Source organism: Corvus hawaiiensis, chromosome 5 (genome assembly GCF_020740725.1).
Source record: "Corvus hawaiiensis isolate bCorHaw1 chromosome 5, bCorHaw1.pri.cur, whole genome shotgun sequence".
Lineage (NCBI taxonomy): Eukaryota > Metazoa > Chordata > Aves > Passeriformes > Corvidae > Corvus > Corvus hawaiiensis.
Genome location: NC_063217.1, coordinates 410337 through 432857, shown reverse-complemented (window position 1 = coordinate 432857; position 22521 = coordinate 410337).

Genomic DNA, 22521 nt, shown 5'->3' with positions numbered 1-22521 from the left:
CGTCGGGGCAGCGCTGCTGCTTAAAACGAGTAGCACGGGAAAGGCTGGGAGGTGTAAAGGGAATAAAATGCTGAGCATGGTAAAAGAGGTACAATAAAGGTACTGCAGCAGGTGTGGCCGCTGCCCCGTGTAACTAAAAGAGCTGCACCGAGGGACCGTCGGGGCAGCGCTGCTGGTTCAAAAGAGCAGCACGGGAAAGGCTGAGCGGTGTAAAGGGAATAAAATGCTGAGCACGGTAAAAGAGGTACAATAAAGGTACTGCAGCAGGAGGGGTGGCCGCTGCCCCTTGTCACTAAAAGAGCTTCTCCGAGGCACCGGCGGGACTGCGCCGTTCCCGCCTCGGGCGCTTCTGGGCGGTTTTGAGGCAGGGGGAGCCCACCGCGGCAGTGGCGGGAAAAGGGGTGCGGAGTATAAAAGGGGGCGCCGGCGTCGCGGCCCCTCAGTCGGGGGGCGGCGGCGGCGGCGGCGGCAGCAGCAGCAGGAGCTCCGCGGGCTGGCCCGGGTGCGAGGACGCCGCCCTGTGCGGCCGAAGGCGCCGGCCCTGAGGCGCGGGGAAAGCGGCGTGGCAGCCGCGCATCGGCTCCGGAATCGGCAGCGCCGCTTCGTGCCGGTAGGGAGCGGGAGAACGCGGCGGCGGGCGGTGGGTGGTGAGTGCCTTCGGCGAGACGGGGCTTGGGCCGCCTGCGGTGTGCGATCTCCCGAGAGCAGCGGGGAGGCCCCCGGGGAGCGGCGGCGGGCGGGGCGCTGTGGGAGCCGGCGCATGTCCCCGAATGAGCCGCCCGGCGCAACGCGCGAGGTGCCAATGAGATAAAATAGAACACGGTAAAGTGCCATAGAGGAGCCGCACCGAGAGGGCTCTCCGCCCCTGCCCCGTGTCACTAAGAGAGCTGCACCGCGGGACCGTCGGGGCGGCGCTGCTGGTTCAAAAGAGCAGTACGGGAAAGGCTGGGAAATGTGAGCGGAATAAAATACTGACAGTGGTCTAAGAAATATTGTAAAGGTACTGCAGCAGGAGTGGCCGCTGCCCCGTGTCACTAAAAGAGCTGCACCGAGGGACCGTCGGGGCAGCGCTGCTGGTTAAAAAGGGGCCCGGAAAGGCTGAGAGGTGTAAAGGGAATAAAATGCTGAGCATGGTAAAAGAGGTACAATAAAGGTACTGCAGGAGGGGTGGCCGCTGCCCCGTGTCACTAAAAGTGCTGCACCCCGGGACCATCGGGGCAGCGCTGCTAGTTAAAAAGGGGCCCGAAAAGGTTGAGAGGTATAAAGGGAATAAAATGCTGAGCATGGTAAAAGAGGTACAATAAAGGTACTGCAGAAGGTGTGGCCGCTGCGCTGCGTCACTGAAAGAACTGCACCCCGCGACCGTCGGGGCAGCGCTGCTGGTAAAAAAGGGGCCCGGAAAGGCTGAGAGGTGTAAAGGGAATAAAATGCTGAGCATGGTAAAAGAGGTACAATAAAGGTACTGCAGCAGGTGTGGCCGCTGCGCTGCGTCACTGAAAGAGCTGCACCGAGGGACCGTCGGGGCAGTGCTGCTGGTTTAAAAGAGCAGTACGGGAAAGGCTGGGAAATGTGAGCGGAATAAAATATTGACAGTGGTCTAAGAAATATTGTAAAGGTACTGCAGCAGGAGTGGCCGCTGCCCCGTGTCACTAAAAGAGCTGCAGCGGCGGGACCGTCGGGGCAGCGCTGCTGCTTACAAAGAGCAGCACGGAAAGGCTGGGAAGTGTGAGCGGAATAAAATATTGACAAGAGGAAGTGTGAGCCGAATAAGGTATTGACAATGGTCTAAGAAATATTGTAAAGGTACTGCAGCAGGAGTGGCCGCTGCCCCGTGTCACTAAAAGAGCTGCACCGAGGGACCGTCGGGGCAGCGCTGCTGGTTAAAAAGAGTAGCACGGGAAAGGCTGAGAGGTGTAAAGGGAATAAAATGCTGAGCATGGTAAAAGAGGTACAATAAAGGTACTGCAGCAGCAGGTGTGGCCGCTGCGCTGCGTCACTGAAAGAGCTGCACCCCGGGACCGTCGGGGCAGCGCTGCTGGTTCAAAAGAGCAGCACGGGAAAGGCTGGGAAGTGTGAGCGGAATAAAATATTGACAGTGGTCTAAGAAATATTGTAAAGGTACTGCAGCAGGAGTGGCCGCTGAGCCGTGTCAGTAAAAGAGCTGCACCGCGGGAACGTCGGGGCAGCGCTGCTGGTAAAAAAGAGTAGCACGGAAAGGCTGAGAGGTATAAAGGGAATAAAATGCTGAGCATGGTAAAAGAGGTACAATAAAGGTACTGCAGCAGGTGTAGCCGCTGCCCCGTGTCAGTAAAAGAGCTGCACCGCGGGACCGTCGGGGCAGCGCTGCTGCTTAAAAAGAGCAGTACGGGAAAGGCTGGGAAGTGTGAGCGGAATAAAATATTGACAAGAGGAAGTGTAAGCCGAATAAAATATTGACAATGGTCTAAGAAATATTGTAAAGGTACTGCAGCAGCAGGAGTGGCCGCTGCCCCGTGTCACTAAAAGAGCTGCACCGAGGGACCGTCGGGGCAGCGCTGCTAGTTAAAAAGGGGCCCGGCAAGGTTGAGAGGTATAAAGGGAATAAAATGCTGAGCATGGTAAAAGAGGTACAATAAAGGTACTGCAGAAGGTGTGGCCGCTGCGCTGCGTCACTGAAAGAACTGCACCCCGCGACCGTCGGGGCAGCGCTGCTGGTAAAAAAGGGGCCCGGAAAGGCTGAGAGGTGTAAAGGGAATAAAATGCTGAGCATGGTAAAAGAGGTACAATAAAGGTACTGCAGCAGGTGTGGCCGCTGCCCCGTGTCACTAAAAGAGCTGCACCGAGGGACCGTCGGGGCAGCGCTGCTGGTTCAAAAGAGCAGCACGGGAAAGGCTGAGCGGTGTAAAGGGAATAAAATGCTGAGCACGGTAAAAGAGGTACAATAAAGGTACTGCAGCAGGAGGGGTGGCCGCTGCCCCTTGTCACTAAAAGAGCTTCTCCGAGGCACCGGCGGGACTGCGCCGTTCCCGCCTCGGGCGCTTCTGGGCGGTTTTGAGGCAGGGGGAGCCCACCGCGGCAGTGGCGGGAAAAGGGGTGCGGAGTATAAAAGGGGGCGCCGGCGTCGCGGCCCCTCAGTCGGGGGGCGGCGGCGGCGGCGGCAGGAGCTCCGCGGGCTGGCCCGGGTGCGGGGACGCCGCCCTGTGCGGCCGAAGGCGCCGGCCCTGAGGCGCGGGGAAAGCGGCGTGGCAGCCGCGCATCGGCTCCGGCATCGGCAGCGCCGCTTCGTGCCGGTAGGGAGCGGGAGAATGCGGCGGCGGGCGGTGGGTGGTGAGTGCCGTCGGCGAGACGGGGCTTGGGCCGCCTGCGGTGTGCGATCTCCCGAGAGCAGCGGGGAGGCCCCCGGGGAGCGGCGGCGGGCGGGGCGCTGTGGGAGCCGGCGCATGTCCCCGAATGAGCCGCCCGGCGCAACGCGCGAGGTGCCAATGAGATAAAATAGAACACGGTAAAGTGCCATAGAGGAGCCGCACCGAGAGGGCTCTCCGCCCCTGCCCCGTGTCACTAAGAGAGCTGCACCGAGGGACCGTCGGGGCGACGCTGCTGGTTAAAAAGAGCAGTACGGGAAAGGCTGGGAAATGTGAGCGGAATAAAATACTGACAGTGGTCTAAGAAATATTGTAAAGGTACTGCAGCAGGAGTGGCCGCTGCCCCGTGTCACTAAAAGAGCTGCACCGAGGGACCGTCGGGGCAGCGCTGCTGGTTAAAAAGGGGCCCGGCAAGGCTGAGAGGTGTAAAGGGAATAAAATGCTGAGCATGGTAAAAGAGGTACAATAAAGGTACTGCAGCAGGTGTGGCCGCTGCCCCGTGTCACTAAAAGAGCTGCACCGCGGCACCTTCGGGGCAGCGCTGCTGGTTAAAAAGAGCAGAAAGGGAAAGGCTGGGAAGTGTGAGCAGAATAAAATATTGACAAGAGGATGTGTGAGCTGAATAAAATATTGACAATGGTCTAAGAAATATTGTAAATGTACTGCTGCAGGAGTGGCCGCCGCCCCGTGTCACTAAAAGAGCTGCATCGCAGGACCTTCGGGGCAGCGCTGCTGGTTAAAAAGAGCAGAAAGGGAAAGGCTAGGAAGTGTGAGCGGAATAAAATATTGACAATGGTCTAAGAAATATTCAAAAGGTACTGCAGCAGGAGTGGTCGCTGCCCCGTGTCACTGAAAGAGCTGCACCGAGGGACCGTCGGGGCAGCGCTGCTTGGAAAAAAGAGCAGCACGGGAAAGGCTGAGAGGTGTAAAGGGAATAAAATGCTGAGCATGGTAAAAGAGGTACAATAAAGGTACTGCAGGAGGGGTGGCCGCTGCCCCGTGTCACTAAAAGAGCTGCACCGCGGGACCGTTGGGGCAGCGCCGCTGGTTAAAAGGAGCAGCACGGGAAAGGCTGGGAAATGTGAGCGGAATAAAATATTGACACTGGTCTAAGAAATATTGTAAAGGTACTGCAGCAGGAGTGGTCGCTGCCCCGTGTCACTAAAAGAGCTGCACCGAGGGACCGTCGGGGCAGCGCTGCTTGGAAAAAAGGGGCCCGGAAAGGCTGAGAGGTGTAAAGGGAACAAAATGCTGAGCATGGTAAAAGAGGTACAATAAAGGCACTGCAGCAGGAGGGGTGGCCGCTGCCCCGCATCAGTAAAAGAGCTGCGCCGCGGGACCGTCGGGGCAGCGCTGCTGGTTCAAAAGAGCAGCACGGGAAAGGCTGAGAAGTGTAAAGGGAATAAAATGCTGAGCATGGTAAAAGAGGTACAATAAAGGTACTGCAGGAGGGGTGGCCGCTGCCCCGTGTCAGTAAAAGAGCTGCACCGCGGGACCGTTGGGGCAGCGCTGCTGGTTCAAAAGAGCAGCACGGGAAAGGCTGGGAAGTGTGAGCGGAATAAAATATTGACAAGAGGAAGTGTAAGCCGAATAAAATATTGACAATGGTCTAAGAAATATTGTAAAGGTACTGCAGCAGCAGGAGTGGCCGCTGCCCCGTGTCACTAAAAGAGCTGCACCGAGGGACCGTCGGGGCAGCGCTGCTGGTTAAAAAGAGCAGCACGGGAAAGGCTGAGAAGTGTAAAGGGAATAAAATGCTGAGCATGGTAAAAGAGGTACAATAAAGGTACTGCAGCAGGTGTGGCCGCTGCCCCGTGTCACTAAAAGTGCTGCACCGAGGGACCGTCGGGGCAGCGCTGCTGCTTAAAACGAGTAGCACGGGAAAGGCTGGGAGGTGTAAAGGGAATAAAATGCTGAGCATGGTAAAAGAGGTACAATAAAGGTACTGCAGCAGGTGTGGCCGCTGCCCCGTGTCACTAAAAGAGCTGCACCGAGGGACCGTCGGGGCAGCGCTGCTGGTTAAAAAGGGGCCCGGCAAGGTTGAGAGGTATAAAGGGAATAAAATGCTGAGCATGGTAAAAGAGGTACAATAAAGGTACTGCAGCAGGTGTGGCCGCTGCGCTGCGTCACTGAAAGCGCTGCACCGAGGGACCGTCGGGGCAGTGCTGCTGGTTTAAAAGAGCAGTACGGGAAAGGCTGGGAAATGTGAGCGGAATAAAATATTGACAGTGGTCTAAGAAATATTGTAAAGGTACTGCAGCAGGAGTGGCCGCTGCCCCGTGTCACTAAAAGAGCTGCAGCGGCGGGACCGTCGGGGCAGCGCTGCTGCTTACAAAGAGCAGCACGGAAAGGCTGGGAAGTGTGAGCGGAATAAAATATTGACAAGAGGAAGTGTGAGCCGAATAAGGTATTGACAATGGTCTAAGAAATATTGTAAAGGTACTGCAGCAGGAGTGGCCGCTGCCCCGTGTCACTAAAAGAGCTGCACCGAGGGACCGTCGGGGCAGCGCTGCTAGTAAAAAAGAGTAGCACGGGAAAGGCTGAGAGGTATAAAGGGAATAAAATGCTGAGCATGGTAAAAGAGGTACAATAAAGGTACTGCAGCAGGTGTGGCCGCTGCGCTGCGTCACTGAAAGAGCTGCACCGAGGGACCGTCGGGGCAGCGCTGCTGCTTAAAAAGAGCAGCACGGAAAGGCTGGGAAGTGTGAGCGGAATAAAATATTGACAAGAGGAAGTGTGAGCCGAATAAAGTATTGACAATGGTCTAAGAAATATTGTAAAGGTACTGCAGCAGGAGTAGCCGCTGCCCCGCGTCACTAAAAGAGCTGCACCGAGGGACCGTCGGGGCAGCGCTGCTGGTAAAAAAGAGCAGTACGGGAAAGGCTGGGAAATGTGAGCGGAATAAAATATTGACAGTGGTCTAAGAAATATTGTAAAGGTACTGCAGCAAGAGTGGCCGCTGCCCCGTGTCACTAAAAGAGCTGCACCGAGGGACCGTCGGGGCAGCGCTGCTAGTTAAAAAGGGGCCCGGCAAGGTTGAGAGGTGTAAAGGGAATAAAATGCTGAGCATGGTAAAAGAGGTACAATAAAGGTACTGCAGCAGCAGGTGTGGCCGCTGCGCTGCGGCAGTAAAAGAGCTGCACCGAGGGACCGTCGGGGCAGCGCTGCTGCTTAAAACGAGTAGCACGGGAAAGGCTGGGAGGTGTAAAGGGAATAAAATGCTGAGCATGGTAAAAGAGGTACAATAAAGGTACTGCAGCAGGTGTGGCCGCTGCCCCGTGTAACTAAAAGAGCTGCACCGAGGGACCGTCGGGGCAGCGCTGCTGGTTCAAAAGAGCAGCACGGGAAAGGCTGAGCGGTGTAAAGGGAATAAAATGCTGAGCACGGTAAAAGAGGTACAATAAAGGTACTGCAGCAGGAGGGGTGGCCGCTGCCCCTTGTCACTAAAAGAGCTTCTCCGAGGCACCGGCGGGACTGCGCCGTTCCCGCCTCGGGCGCTTCTGGGCGGTTTTGAGGCAGGGGGAGCCCACCGCGGCAGTGGCGGGAAAAGGGGTGCGGAGTATAAAAGGGGGCGCCGGCGTCGCGGCCCCTCAGTCGGGGGGCGGCGGCGGCGGCGGCGGCAGCAGCAGCAGGAGCTCCGCGGGCTGGCCCGGGTGCGAGGACGCCGCCCTGTGCGGCCGAAGGCGCCGGCCCTGAGGCGCGGGGAAAGCGGCGTGGCAGCCGCGCATCGGCTCCGGAATCGGCAGCGCCGCTTCGTGCCGGTAGGGAGCGGGAGAACGCGGCGGCGGGCGGTGGGTGGTGAGTGCCTTCGGCGAGACGGGGCTTGGGCCGCCTGCGGTGTGCGATCTCCCGAGAGCAGCGGGGAGGCCCCCGGGGAGCGGCGGCGGGCGGGGCGCTGTGGGAGCCGGCGCATGTCCCCGAATGAGCCGCCCGGCGCAACGCGCGAGGTGCCAATGAGATAAAATAGAACACGGTAAAGTGCCATAGAGGAGCCGCACCGAGAGGGCTCTCCGCCCCTGCCCCGTGTCACTAAGAGAGCTGCACCGCGGGACCGTCGGGGCGGCGCTGCTGGTTCAAAAGAGCAGTACGGGAAAGGCTGGGAAATGTGAGCGGAATAAAATACTGACAGTGGTCTAAGAAATATTGTAAAGGTACTGCAGCAGGAGTGGCCGCTGCCCCGTGTCACTAAAAGAGCTGCACCGAGGGACCGTCGGGGCAGCGCTGCTGGTTAAAAAGGGGCCCGGAAAGGCTGAGAGGTGTAAAGGGAATAAAATGCTGAGCATGGTAAAAGAGGTACAATAAAGGTACTGCAGGAGGGGTGGCCGCTGCCCCGTGTCACTAAAAGTGCTGCACCCCGGGACCATCGGGGCAGCGCTGCTAGTTAAAAAGGGGCCCGAAAAGGTTGAGAGGTATAAAGGGAATAAAATGCTGAGCATGGTAAAAGAGGTACAATAAAGGTACTGCAGAAGGTGTGGCCGCTGCGCTGCGTCACTGAAAGAACTGCACCCCGCGACCGTCGGGGCAGCGCTGCTGGTAAAAAAGGGGCCCGGAAAGGCTGAGAGGTGTAAAGGGAATAAAATGCTGAGCATGGTAAAAGAGGTACAATAAAGGTACTGCAGCAGGTGTGGCCGCTGCGCTGCGTCACTGAAAGAGCTGCACCGAGGGACCGTCGGGGCAGTGCTGCTGGTTTAAAAGAGCAGTACGGGAAAGGCTGGGAAATGTGAGCGGAATAAAATATTGACAGTGGTCTAAGAAATATTGTAAAGGTACTGCAGCAGGAGTGGCCGCTGCCCCGTGTCACTAAAAGAGCTGCAGCGGCGGGACCGTCGGGGCAGCGCTGCTGCTTACAAAGAGCAGCACGGAAAGGCTGGGAAGTGTGAGCGGAATAAAATATTGACAAGAGGAAGTGTGAGCCGAATAAGGTATTGACAATGGTCTAAGAAATATTGTAAAGGTACTGCAGCAGGAGTGGCCGCTGCCCCGTGTCACTAAAAGAGCTGCACCGAGGGACCGTCGGGGCAGCGCTGCTGGTTAAAAAGAGTAGCACGGGAAAGGCTGAGAGGTGTAAAGGGAATAAAATGCTGAGCATGGTAAAAGAGGTACAATAAAGGTACTGCAGCAGCAGGTGTGGCCGCTGCGCTGCGTCACTGAAAGAGCTGCACCCCGGGACCGTCGGGGCAGCGCTGCTGGTTCAAAAGAGCAGCACGGGAAAGGCTGGGAAGTGTGAGCGGAATAAAATATTGACAGTGGTCTAAGAAATATTGTAAAGGTACTGCAGCAGGAGTGGCCGCTGAGCCGTGTCAGTAAAAGAGCTGCACCGCGGGAACGTCGGGGCAGCGCTGCTGGTAAAAAAGAGTAGCACGGAAAGGCTGAGAGGTATAAAGGGAATAAAATGCTGAGCATGGTAAAAGAGGTACAATAAAGGTACTGCAGCAGGTGTAGCCGCTGCCCCGTGTCAGTAAAAGAGCTGCACCGCGGGACCGTCGGGGCAGCGCTGCTGCTTAAAAAGAGCAGTACGGGAAAGGCTGGGAAGTGTGAGCGGAATAAAATATTGACAAGAGGAAGTGTAAGCCGAATAAAATATTGACAATGGTCTAAGAAATATTGTAAAGGTACTGCAGCAGCAGGAGTGGCCGCTGCCCCGTGTCACTAAAAGAGCTGCACCGAGGGACCGTCGGGGCAGCGCTGCTAGTTAAAAAGGGGCCCGGCAAGGTTGAGAGGTATAAAGGGAATAAAATGCTGAGCATGGTAAAAGAGGTACAATAAAGGTACTGCAGAAGGTGTGGCCGCTGCGCTGCGTCACTGAAAGAACTGCACCCCGCGACCGTCGGGGCAGCGCTGCTGGTAAAAAAGGGGCCCGGAAAGGCTGAGAGGTGTAAAGGGAATAAAATGCTGAGCATGGTAAAAGAGGTACAATAAAGGTACTGCAGCAGGTGTGGCCGCTGCCCCGTGTCACTAAAAGAGCTGCACCGAGGGACCGTCGGGGCAGCGCTGCTGGTTCAAAAGAGCAGCACGGGAAAGGCTGAGCGGTGTAAAGGGAATAAAATGCTGAGCACGGTAAAAGAGGTACAATAAAGGTACTGCAGCAGGAGGGGTGGCCGCTGCCCCTTGTCACTAAAAGAGCTTCTCCGAGGCACCGGCGGGACTGCGCCGTTCCCGCCTCGGGCGCTTCTGGGCGGTTTTGAGGCAGGGGGAGCCCACCGCGGCAGTGGCGGGAAAAGGGGTGCGGAGTATAAAAGGGGGCGCCGGCGTCGCGGCCCCTCAGTCGGGGGGCGGCGGCGGCGGCGGCAGGAGCTCCGCGGGCTGGCCCGGGTGCGGGGACGCCGCCCTGTGCGGCCGAAGGCGCCGGCCCTGAGGCGCGGGGAAAGCGGCGTGGCAGCCGCGCATCGGCTCCGGCATCGGCAGCGCCGCTTCGTGCCGGTAGGGAGCGGGAGAATGCGGCGGCGGGCGGTGGGTGGTGAGTGCCGTCGGCGAGACGGGGCTTGGGCCGCCTGCGGTGTGCGATCTCCCGAGAGCAGCGGGGAGGCCCCCGGGGAGCGGCGGCGGGCGGGGCGCTGTGGGAGCCGGCGCATGTCCCCGAATGAGCCGCCCGGCGCAACGCGCGAGGTGCCAATGAGATAAAATAGAACACGGTAAAGTGCCATAGAGGAGCCGCACCGAGAGGGCTCTCCGCCCCTGCCCCGTGTCACTAAGAGAGCTGCACCGAGGGACCGTCGGGGCGACGCTGCTGGTTAAAAAGAGCAGTACGGGAAAGGCTGGGAAATGTGAGCGGAATAAAATACTGACAGTGGTCTAAGAAATATTGTAAAGGTACTGCAGCAGGAGTGGCCGCTGCCCCGTGTCACTAAAAGAGCTGCACCGAGGGACCGTCGGGGCAGCGCTGCTGGTTAAAAAGGGGCCCGGCAAGGCTGAGAGGTGTAAAGGGAATAAAATGCTGAGCATGGTAAAAGAGGTACAATAAAGGTACTGCAGCAGGTGTGGCCGCTGCCCCGTGTCACTAAAAGAGCTGCACCGCGGCACCTTCGGGGCAGCGCTGCTGGTTAAAAAGAGCAGAAAGGGAAAGGCTGGGAAGTGTGAGCAGAATAAAATATTGACAAGAGGATGTGTGAGCTGAATAAAATATTGACAATGGTCTAAGAAATATTGTAAATGTACTGCTGCAGGAGTGGCCGCCGCCCCGTGTCACTAAAAGAGCTGCATCGCAGGACCTTCGGGGCAGCGCTGCTGGTTAAAAAGAGCAGAAAGGGAAAGGCTAGGAAGTGTGAGCGGAATAAAATATTGACAATGGTCTAAGAAATATTCAAAAGGTACTGCAGCAGGAGTGGTCGCTGCCCCGTGTCACTGAAAGAGCTGCACCGAGGGACCGTCGGGGCAGCGCTGCTTGGAAAAAAGAGCAGCACGGGAAAGGCTGAGAGGTGTAAAGGGAATAAAATGCTGAGCATGGTAAAAGAGGTACAATAAAGGTACTGCAGGAGGGGTGGCCGCTGCCCCGTGTCACTAAAAGAGCTGCACCGCGGGACCGTTGGGGCAGCGCCGCTGGTTAAAAGGAGCAGCACGGGAAAGGCTGGGAAATGTGAGCGGAATAAAATATTGACACTGGTCTAAGAAATATTGTAAAGGTACTGCAGCAGGAGTGGTCGCTGCCCCGTGTCACTAAAAGAGCTGCACCGAGGGACCGTCGGGGCGGCGCTGCTGGTTCAAAAGAGCAGCACGGGAAAGGCTGAGAAGTGTAAAGGGAATAAAATGCTGAGCATGGTAAAAGAGGTACAATAAAGGTACTGCAGGAGGGGTGGCTGCTGCCCCGTGTCAGTAAAAGAGCTGCACCGAGGGACCGTCGGGGCAGCGCTGCTGGTTCAAAAGAGCAGCACGGGAAAGGCTGCGAAATGTGAGCGGAATAAAATATTGACAATGGTCTAAGAAATATTATAAAGGTACTGCAGCAGGAGTGGCCGCTGCCCCGTGTCACTAAAAGAGCTGCACCGCGGGACCGTCGGGGCAGCGCTGCTGGTTAAAAAGAGCAGCACGGGAAAGGCTGAGAAGTGTAAAGGGAATAAAATGCTGAGCATGGTAAAAGTGGTACAATAAAGGTACTGCAGGAGGGGGTGGCTGCTGCCCCATGTCAGTAAAAGAGCTGCACCGCGGGACCTTCGGGGCGCCGCTTTTGGTTCAAAAGAGCAGCACGGGAAAGGCTGGGAAGTGTGAGCGGAATAAAATATTGAGAGTGGTCTAAGAAATATTCAAAAGGTACTGCAGCAGGAGTGGTCGCTGCCCCGTGTCAGTAAAAGAGCTGCACCGCGGGACCGTCGGGGCAGCGCTGCTGGTTAAAAAGAGCAGAAAGGGAAAGGCTGCGAAATGTGAGCGGAATAAAATATTGAGAATGGTCTAAGAAATATTGTAAAGGTACTGCAGCAGGAGTGGTCGCTGCCCCGTGTCACTAAAAGAGCTGCACCGCGGGACCTTCGGGGCAGCGCTGCTGGTTAAAAAGAGCAGAAAGGGAAAGGCTGGGAAGTGTGAGCAGAATAAAATATTGACAAGAGGATGTGTGAGCTGAATAAAATATTGACAATGGTCTAAGAAATATTGTAAATGTACTGCTGCAGGAGTGGCCGCCGCCCCGTGTCACTAAAAGAGCTGCATCGCAGGACCTTCGGGGCAGCGCTGCTGGTTAAAAAGAGCAGAAAGGGAAAGGCTAGGAAGTGTGAGCGGAATAAAATATTGACAATGGTCTAAGAAATATTCAAAAGGTACTGCAGCAGGAGTGGTCGCTGCCCCGTGTCACTGAAAGAGCTGCACCGAGGGACCGTCGGGGCAGCGCTGCTTGGAAAAAAGAGCAGCACGGGAAAGGCTGAGAGGTGTAAAGGGAATAAAATGCTGAGCATGGTAAAAGAGGTACAATAAAGGTACTGCAGGAGGGGTGGCCGCTGCCCCGTGTCACTAAAAGAGCTGCACCGCGGGACCGTTGGGGCAGCGCCGCTGGTTAAAAGGAGCAGCACGGGAAAGGCTGGGAAATGTGAGCGGAATAAAATATTGACACTGGTCTAAGAAATATTGTAAAGGTACTGCAGCAGGAGTGGTCGCTGCCCCGTGTCACTAAAAGAGCTGCACCGAGGGACCGTCGGGGCAGCGCTGCTTGGAAAAAAGGGGCCCGGAAAGGCTGAGAGGTGTAAAGGGAACAAAATGCTGAGCATGGTAAAAGAGGTACAATAAAGGCACTGCAGCAGGAGGGGTGGCCGCTGCCCCGCATCAGTAAAAGAGCTGCGCCGCGGGACCGTCGGGGCAGCGCTGCTGGTTCAAAAGAGCAGCACGGGAAAGGCTGAGAAGTGTAAAGGGAATAAAATGCTGAGCATGGTAAAAGAGGTACAATAAAGGTACTGCAGGAGGGGTGGCCGCTGCCCCGTGTCAGTAAAAGAGCTGCACCGCGGGACCGTTGGGGCAGCGCTGCTGGTTCAAAAGAGCAGCACGGGAAAGGCTGGGAAGTGTGAGCGGAATAAAATATTGAGAGTGGTCTAAGAAATATTGTAAAGGTACTGCAGCAGGAGTGGTCGTTGCCCCGTGTCACTAAAAGAGCTGCACCGAGGGACCGTCGGGGCAGCGCTGCTGGTTCAAAAGAGCAGTACGGGAAAGGCTGGGAAGTGTGAGCCGACTAAAATATTGACAGTGGTCTAAGAAATATTGTAAAGGTACTGCGGCAGGAGTGGCCGCTGCCCCGTGTCAGTAAAAGAGCTGCACCGCGGGACCTTCGGGGCAGCGCTGCTGGTTAAAAAGTGCAGCACGGAAAGGCTGGGAAGTGTGAGCGGAATAAAATATTGAGAAGAGGATGTGTGAGCGGAATAAAATATTGAGAGTGGTCTAAGAAATATTGTAAAGGTACTGCAGCAGGAGTGGTCGCTGCCCCGCGTCACTCAAAGAGCTGCACCGAGGGACCGTCGGGGCAGCGCTGCTGGTTCAAAAGAGCGGTACGGGAAAGGCTGGGAAATGTGAGCCGACTAAAATATTGAGAATGGTCTAAGAAATATTGTAAAGGTACTGCAGCAAGAGTGGTCGCTGCCCCGTGTCACTAAAAGAGCTGCACCGCGGGACCGTCGGGGCAGCGCTGCTTGGAAAAAAGAGCAGCACGGGAAAGGCTGAGAGGTGTAAAGGGAATAAAATATTGAGCATGGTAAAAGAGGTACAATAAAGGTACTGCAGGAGGGGTGGCTGCTGCCCCGTGTCAGTAAAAGAGCTGCACCGCGGGACCTTCGGGGCAGCGCTGCAGGTTAAAAAGAGCAGCACGGGAAAGGCTGGGAAGTGTGAGCGGAATAAAATATTGACAAGAGGAAGTGTAAGCCGAATAAAATATTGACAATGGTCTAAGAAATATTGTAAAGGTACTGCAGCAGCAGGAGTGGCCGCTGCCCCGTGTCACTAAAAGAGCTGCACCGAGGGACCGTCGGGGCAGCGCTGCTAGTTAAAAAGGGGCCCGGCAAGGTTGAGAGGTATAAAGGGAATAAAATGCTGAGCATGGTAAAAGAGGTACAATAAAGGTACTGCAGAAGGTGTGGCCGCTGCGCTGCGTCACTGAAAGAACTGCACCCCGCGACCGTCGGGGCAGCGCTGCTGGTAAAAAAGGGGCCCGGAAAGGCTGAGAGGTGTAAAGGGAATAAAATGCTGAGCATGGTAAAAGAGGTACAATAAAGGTACTGCAGCAGGTGTGGCCGCTGCCCCGTGTCACTAAAAGAGCTGCACCGAGGGACCGTCGGGGCAGCGCTGCTGGTTCAAAAGAGCAGCACGGGAAAGGCTGAGCGGTGTAAAGGGAATAAAATGCTGAGCACGGTAAAAGAGGTACAATAAAGGTACTGCAGCAGGAGGGGTGGCCGCTGCCCCTTGTCACTAAAAGAGCTTCTCCGAGGCACCGGCGGGACTGCGCCGTTCCCGCCTCGGGCGCTTCTGGGCGGTTTTGAGGCAGGGGGAGCCCACCGCGGCAGTGGCGGGAAAAGGGGTGCGGAGTATAAAAGGGGGCGCCGGCGTCGCGGCCCCTCAGTCGGGGGGCGGCGGCGGCGGCGGCAGGAGCTCCGCGGGCTGGCCCGGGTGCGGGGACGCCGCCCTGTGCGGCCGAAGGCGCCGGCCCTGAGGCGCGGGGAAAGCGGCGTGGCAGCCGCGCATCGGCTCCGTCATCGGCAGCGCCGCTTCGTGCCGGTAGGGAGCGGGAGAATGCGGCGGCGGGCGGTGGGTGGTGAGTGCCGTCGGCGAGACGGGGCTTGGGCCGCCTGCGGTGTGCGATCTCCCGAGAGCAGCGGGGAGGCCCCCGGGGAGCGGCGGCGGGCGGGGCGCTGTGGGAGCCGGCGCATGTCCCCGAATGAGCCGCCCGGCGCAACGCGCGAGGTGCCAATGAGATAAAATAGAACACGGTAAAGTGCCATAGAGGAGCCGCACCGAGAGGGCTCTCCGCCCCTGCCCCGTGTCACTAAGAGAGCTGCACCGCGGGACCGTCGGGGCGGCGCTGCTGGTTAAAAAGAGCAGTACGGGAAAGGCTGGGAAATGTGAGCGGAATAAAATACTGACAGTGGTCTAAGAAATATTGTAAAGGTACTGCAGCAGGAGTGGCCGCTGCCCCGTGTCACTAAAAGAGCTGCACCGAGGGACCGTCGGGGCAGCGCTGCTGGTTAAAAAGGGGCCCGGCAAGGCTGAGAGGTGTAAAGGGAATAAAATGCTGAGCATGGTAAAAGAGGTACAATAAAGGTACTGCAGCAGGTGTGGCCGCTGCCCCGTGTCACTAAAAGAGCTGCACCGCGGCACCTTCGGGGCAGCGCTGCTGGTTAAAAAGAGCAGAAAGGGAAAGGCTGGGAAGTGTGAGCAGAATAAAATATTGACAAGAGGATGTGTGAGCTGAATAAAATATTGACAATGGTCTAAGAAATATTGTAAATGTACTGCTGCAGGAGTGGCCGCCGCCCCGTGTCACTAAAAGAGCTGCATCGCAGGACCTTCGGGGCAGCGCTGCTGGTTAAAAAGAGCAGAAAGGGAAAGGCTAGGAAGTGTGAGCGGAATAAAATATTGACAATGATCTAAGAAATATTCAAAAGGTACTGCAGCAGGAGTGGTCGCTGCCCCGTGTCACTGAAAGAGCTGCACCGAGGGACCGTCGGGGCAGCGCTGCTTGGAAAAAAGAGCAGCACGGGAAAGGCTGAGAGGTGTAAAGGGAATAAAATGCTGAGCATGGTAAAAGAGGTACAATAAAGGTACTGCAGGAGGGGTGGCCGCTGCCCCGTGTCACTAAAAGAGCTGCACCGCGGGACCGTTGGGGCAGCGCCGCTGGTTAAAAGGAGCAGCACGGGAAAGGCTGGGAAATGTGAGCGGAATAAAATATTGACACTGGTCTAAGAAATATTGTAAAGGTACTGCAGCAGGAGTGGTCGCTGCCCCGTGTCACTAAAAGAGCTGCACCGAGGGACCGTCGGGGCGGCGCTGCTGGTTCAAAAGAGCAGCACGGGAAAGGCTGAGAAGTGTAAAGGGAATAAAATGCTGAGCATGGTAAAAGAGGTACAATAAAGGTACTGCAGGAGGGGTGGCTGCTGCCCCGTGTCAGTAAAAGAGCGGCACCGAGGGACCGTCGGGGCAGCGCTGCTGGTTCAAAAGAGCAGCACGGGAAAGGCTGCGAAATGTGAGCGGAATAAAATATTGACAATGGTCTAAGAAATATTATAAAGGTACTGCAGCAGGAGTGGCCGCTGCCCCGTGTCACTAAAAGAGCTGCACCGCGGGACCGTCGGGGCAGCGCTGCTGGTTAAAAAGAGCAGCACGGGAAAGGCTGAGAAGTGTAAAGGGAATAAAATGCTGAGCATGGTAAAAGTGGTACAATAAAGGTACTGCAGGAGGGGGTGGCTGCTGCCCCATGTCAGTAAAAGAGCTGCACCGCGGGACCTTCGGGGCGCCGCTTTTGGTTCAAAAGAGCAGCACGGGAAAGGCTGGGAAGTGTGAGCGGAATAAAATATTGAGAGTGGTCTAAGAAATATTCAAAAGGTACTGCAGCAGGAGTGGTCGCTGCCCCGTGTCAGTAAAAGAGCTGCACCGCGGGACCGTCGGGGCAGCGCTGCTGGTTAAAAAGAGCAGAAAGGGAAAGGCTGCGAAATGTGAGCGGAATAAAATATTGAGAATGGTCTAAGAAATATTGTAAAGGTACTGCAGCAGGAGTGGTCGCTGCCCCGTGTCACTAAAAGAGCTGCACCGCGGGACCTTCGGGGCAGCGCTGCTGGTTAAAAAGAGCAGAAAGGGAAAGGCTGGGAAGTGTGAGCAGAATAAAATATTGACAAGAGGATGTGTGAGCTGAATAAAATATTGACAATGGTCTAAGAAATATTGTAAATGTACTGCTGCAGGAGTGGCCGCCGCCCCGTGTCACTAAAAGAGCTGCATCGCAGGACCTTCGGGGCAGCGCTGCTGGTTAAAAAGAGCAGAAAGGGAAAGGCTAGGAAGTGTGAGCGGAATAAAATATTGACAATGGTCTAAGAAATATTCAAAAGGTACTGCAGCAGGAGTGGTCGCTGCCCCGTGTCACTGAAAGAGCTGCACCGAGGGACCGTCGGGGCAGCGCTGCTTGGAAAAAAGAGCAGCACGGGAAAGGCTGAGAGGTGTAAAGGGAATAAAATGCTGAGCATGGTAAAAGAGGTACAATAAAGGTACTGCAGGAGGGGTGGCCGCTGCCCCGTGTCACTAAAAGAGCTGCACCGCGGGACCGTTGGGGCAGCGCCGCTGGTTAAAAGGAGCAGCACGGGAAAGGCTGGGAAATGTGAGCGGAATAAAATATTGACACTGGTCTAAGAAATATTGTAAAGGTACTGCAGCAGGAGTGGTCGCTGCCCCGTGTCACTAAAAGAGCTGCACCGAGGGACCGTCGGGGCAGCGCTGCTTGGAAAAAAGGGGCCCGGAAAGGCTGAGAGGTGTAAAGGGAACAAAATGCTGAGCATGGTAAAAGAGGTACAATAAAGGCACTGCAGCAGGAGGGGTGGCCGCTGCCCCGCATCAGTAAAAGAGCTGCGCCGCGGGACCGTCGGGGCAGCGCTGCTGGTTCAAAAGAGCAGCACGGGAAAGGCTGAGAAGTGTAAAGGGAATAAAATGCTGAGCATGGTAAAAGAGGTACAATAAAGGTACTGCAGGAGGGGTGGCCGCTGCCCCGTGTCAGTAAAAGAGCTGCACCGCGGGACCGTTGGGGCAGCGCTGCTGGTTCAAAAGAGCAGCACGGGAAAGGCTGGGAAGTGTGAGCGGAATAAAATATTGAGAGTGGTCTAAGAAATATTGTAAAGGTACTGCAGCAGGAGTGGTCGTTGCCCCGTGTCACTAAAAGAGCTGCACCGAGGGACCGTCGGGGCAGCGCTGCTGGTTCAAAAGAGCAGTACGGGAAAGGCTGGGAAGTGTGAGCCGACTAAAATATTGACAGTGGTCTAAGAAATATTGTAAAGGTACTGCGGCAGGAGTGGCCGCTGCCCCGTGTCAGTAAAAGAGCTGCACCGCGGGACCTTCGGGGCAGCGCTGCTGGTTAAAAAGTGCAGCACGGAAAGGCTGGGAAGTGTGAGCGGAATAAAATATTGAGAAGAGGATGTGTGAGCGGAATAAAATATTGAGAGTGGTCTAAGAAATATTGTAAAGGTACTGCAGCAGGAGTGGTCGCTGCCCCGCGTCACTCAAAGAGCTGCACCGAGGGACCGTCGGGGCAGCGCTGCTGGTTCAAAAGAGCGGTACGGGAAAGGCTGGGAAATGTGAGCCGACTAAAATATTGAGAATGGTCTAAGAAATATTGTAAAGGTACTGCAGCAAGAGTGGTCGCTGCCCCGTGTCACTAAAAGAGCTGCACCGCGGGACCGTCGGGGCAGCGCTGCTTGGAAAAAAGAGCAGCACGGGAAAGGCTGAGAGGTGTAAAGGGAATAAAATATTGAGCATGGTAAAAGAGGTACAATAAAGGTACTGCAGGAGGGGTGGCTGCTGCCCCGTGTCAGTAAAAGAGCTGCACCGCGGGACCTTCGGGGCAGCGCTGCAGGTTAAAAAGAGCAGCACGGGAAAGGCTGGGAAGTGTGAGCGGAATAAAATATTGACAAGAGGATGTGTGAGCTGGATAAAATATTGACAATGGTCTAAGAAATATTGTAAAGGTACTGCTGCAGGAGTGGCCGCTGCCCCGTGTCAGTAAAAGAGCTGCACCGAGGGACCGTCGGGGCAGCGCTGCTGGTTCAAAAGAGCAGCACGGGAAAGGCTGGGAAGTGTAAAGGGAATAAAATGCTGAGCATGGTAAAAGAGGTACAATAAAGGTACTGCAGGAGGGGTGGCCGCTGCCCCGTGTCACTAAAAGAGCTGCACCGCGGGACCGTTGGGGCAGCGCTGCTGGTTCAAAAGAGCAGCACGGGAAAGGCTGGGAAGTGTGAGCGGAATGAAATATTGAGAGTGGTCTAAGAAATATTGTAAAGGTACTGCAGCAGGAGTGGTCGGTGCCCCGCGTCACTAAAAGAGCTGCACCGAGGGACCATTGGGGCAGCGCTACTGGTTAAAAAGAGCAGCACGGGAAGGGCTGCGAAATGTGAGCGGAATAAAATATTGAGAATGGTCTAAGAAATATTATAAAGGTACTGCAGCAGGAGTGGTCGCTGCCCCGTGTCACTAAAAGAGCTGCACCGAGGGACCGTCGGGGCAGCACTGCTTGGAAAAAAGAGCAGCACGGGAAAGGCTGAGAGGTGTAAAGGGAATAAAATGCTGAGCATGGTAAAAGAGGTACAATAAAGGTACTGCAGCAGGTGTAGCCGCTGCCCCGTGTCAGTAAAAGAGCTGCACCGCGGGACCGTCGGGGCAGCGCTGCTGCTTAAAAAGAGCAGTACGGGAAAGGCTGGGAAGTGTGAGCGGAATAAAATATTGACAAGAGGAAGTGTAAGCCGAATAAAATATTGACAATGGTCTAAGAAATATTGTAAAGGTACTGCAGCAGCAGGAGTGGCCGCTGCCCCGTGTCACTAAAAGAGCTGCACCGAGGGACCGTTGGGGCGGCGCTGCTGGTTAAAAAGGGGCCCGGAAAGGCTGAGAGGTGTAAAGGGAATAAAATGCTGAGCATGGTAAAAGAGGTACAATAAAGGTACTGCAGCAGGTGTGGCCGCTGCCCCGTGTCACTAAAAGTGCTGCACCCCGGGACCATCGGGGCAGCGCTGCTAGTTAAAAAGGGGCCCGAAAAGGTTGAGAGGTATAAAGGGAATAAAATGCTGAGCATGGTAAAAGAGGTACAATAAAGGTACTGCAGAAGGTGTGGCCGCTGCGCTGCGTCACTGAAAGAACTGCACCCCGCGACCGTCGGGGCAGCGCTGCTGGTAAAAAAGGGGCCCGGAAAGGCTGAGAGGTGTAAAGGGAATAAAATGCTGAGCATGGTAAAAGAGGTACAATAAAGGTACTGCAGCAGGTGTGGCCGCTGCGCTGCGTCACTGAAAGAGCTGCACCGAGGGACCGTCGGGGCAGTGCTGCTGGTTTAAAAGAGCAGTACGGGAAAGGCTGGGAAATGTGAGCGGAATAAAATATTGACAGTGGTCTAAGAAATATTGTAAAGGTACTGCAGCAGGAGTGGCCGCTGCCCCGTGTCACTAAAAGAGCTGCAGCGGCGGGACCGTCGGGGCAGCGCTGCTGCTTACAAAGAGCAGCACGGAAAGGCTGGGAAGTGTGAGCGGAATAAAATATTGACAAGAGGAAGTGTGAGCCGAATAAGGTATTGACAATGGTCTAAGAAATATTGTAAAGGTACTGCAGCAGGAGTGGCCGCTGCCCCGTGTCACTAAAAGAGCTGCACCGAGGGACCGTCGGGGCAGCGCTGCTGGTTAAAAAGGGGCCCGGCAAGGTTGAGAGGTATAAAGGGAATAAAATGCTGAGCATGGTAAAAGAGGTACAATAAAGGTACTGCAGCAGCAGGTGTGGCCGCTGCGCTGCGTCACTGAAAGAGCTGCACCCCGGGACCGTCGGGGCAGCGCTGCTGGTTCAAAAGAGCAGCACGGGAAAGGCTGGGAAGTGTGAGCCGAATAAAATACTGACAGTGGTCTAAGAAATATTGTAAAGGTACTGCAGCAGGAGTGGCCGCTGAGCCGTGTCAGTAAAAGAGCTGCACCGCGGGAACGTCGGGGCAGCGCTGCTGGTAAAAAAGAGTAGCACGGAAAGGCTGAGAGGTATAAAGGGAATAAAATGCTGAGCATGGTAAAAGAGGTACAATAAAGGTACTGCAGCAGGTGTAGCCGCTGCCCCGTGTCAGTAAAAGAGCTGCACCGCGGGACCGTCGGGGCAGCGCTGCTGCTTAAAAAGAGCAGTACGGGAAAGGCTGGGAAGTGTGAGCGGAATAAAATATTGACAAGAGGAAGTGTAAGCCGAATAAAATATTGACAATGGTCTAAGAAATATTGTAAAGGTACTGCAGCAGCAGGAGTGGCCGCTGCCCCGTGTCACTAAAAGAGCTGCACCGAGGGACCGTCGGGGCAGCGCTGCTGGTTAAAAAGAGCAGCACGGGAAAGGCTGAGAAGTGTAAAGGGAATAAAATGCTGAGCATGGTAAAAGAGGTACAATAAAGGTACTGCAGAAGGTGTGGCCGCTGCGCTGCGTCACTGAAAGAACTGCACCCCGCGACCGTCGGGGCAGCGCTGCTGGTAAAAAAGGGGCCCGGAAAGGCTGAGAGGTGTAAAGGGAATAAAATGCTGAGCATGGTAAAAGAGGTACAATAAAGGTACTGCAGCAGGTGTGGCCGCTGCCCCGTGTCACTAAAAGAGCTGCACCGAGGGACCGTCGGGGCAGCGCTGCTGGTTCAAAAGAGCAGCACGGGAAAGGCTGAGCGGTGTAAAGGGAATAAAATGCTGAGCACGGTAAAAGAGGTACAATAAAGGTACTGCAGCAGGAGGGGTGGCCGCTGCCCCTTGTCACTAAAAGAGCTTCTCCGAGGCACCGGCGGGACTGCGCCGTTCCCGCCTCGGGCGCTTCTGGGCGGTTTTGAGGCAGGGGGAGCCCACCGCGGCAGTGGCGGGAAAAGGGGTGCGGAGTATAAAAGGGGGCGCCGGCGTCGCGGCCCCTCAGTCGGGGGGCGGCGGCGGCGGCGGCAGGAGCTCCGCGGGCTGGCCCGGGTGCGGGGACGCCGCCCTGTGCGGCCGAAGGCGCCGGCCCTGAGGCGCGGGGAAAGCGGCGTGGCAGCCGCGCATCGGCTCCGTCATCGGCAGCGCCGCTTCGTGCCGGTAGGGAGCGGGAGAATGCGGCGGCGGGCGGTGGGTGGTGAGTGCCGTCGGCGAGACGGGGCTTGGGCCGCCTGCGGTGTGCGATCTCCCGAGAGCAGCGGGGAGGCCCCCGGGGAGCGGCGGCGGGCGGGGCGCTGTGGGAGCCGGCGCATGTCCCCGAATGAGCCGCCCGGCGCAACGCGCGAGGTGCCAATGAGATAAAATAGAACACGGTAAAGTGCCATAGAGGAGCCGCACCGAGAGGGCTCTCCGCCCCTGCCCCGTGTCACTAAGAGAGCTGCACCGGGGGACCGTCGGGGCGACGCTGCTGGTTAAAAAGAGCAGTACGGGAAAGGCTGGGAAATGTGAGCGGAATAAAATACTGACAGTGGTCTAAGAAATATTGTAAAGGTACTGCAGCAGGAGTGGCCGCTGCCCCGTGTCACTAAAAGAGCTGCACCGAGGGACCGTCGGGGCAGCGCTGCTGGTTAAAAAGGGGCCCGGCAAGGCTGAGAGGTGTAAAGGGAATAAAATGCTGAGCATGGTAAAAGAGGTACAATAAAGGTACTGCAGCAGGTGTGGCCGCTGCCCCGTGTCAGTAAAAGAGCTGCACCGCGGGACCGTCGGGGCAGCGCTGCTGCTTAAAAAGAGCAGTACGGGAAAGGCTGGGAAGTGTGAGCGGAATAAAATATTGACAAGAGGAAGTGTAAGCCGAATAAAATATTGACAATGGTCTAAGAAATATTGTAAAGGTACTGCAGAAGGAGTAGCCGCTGCCCCGCGTCACTAAAAGAGCTGCACCGAGGGACCGTCGGGGCAGCGCTGCTGGTAAAAAAGAGCAGTACGGGAAAGGCTGGGAAATGTGAGCGGAATAAAATATTGACAGTGGTCTAAGAAATATTGTAAAGGTACTGCAGCAAGAGTGGCCGCTGCCCCGTGTCACTAAAAGAGCTGCACCGAGGGACCGTCGGGGCAGCGCTGCTAGTTAAAAAGGG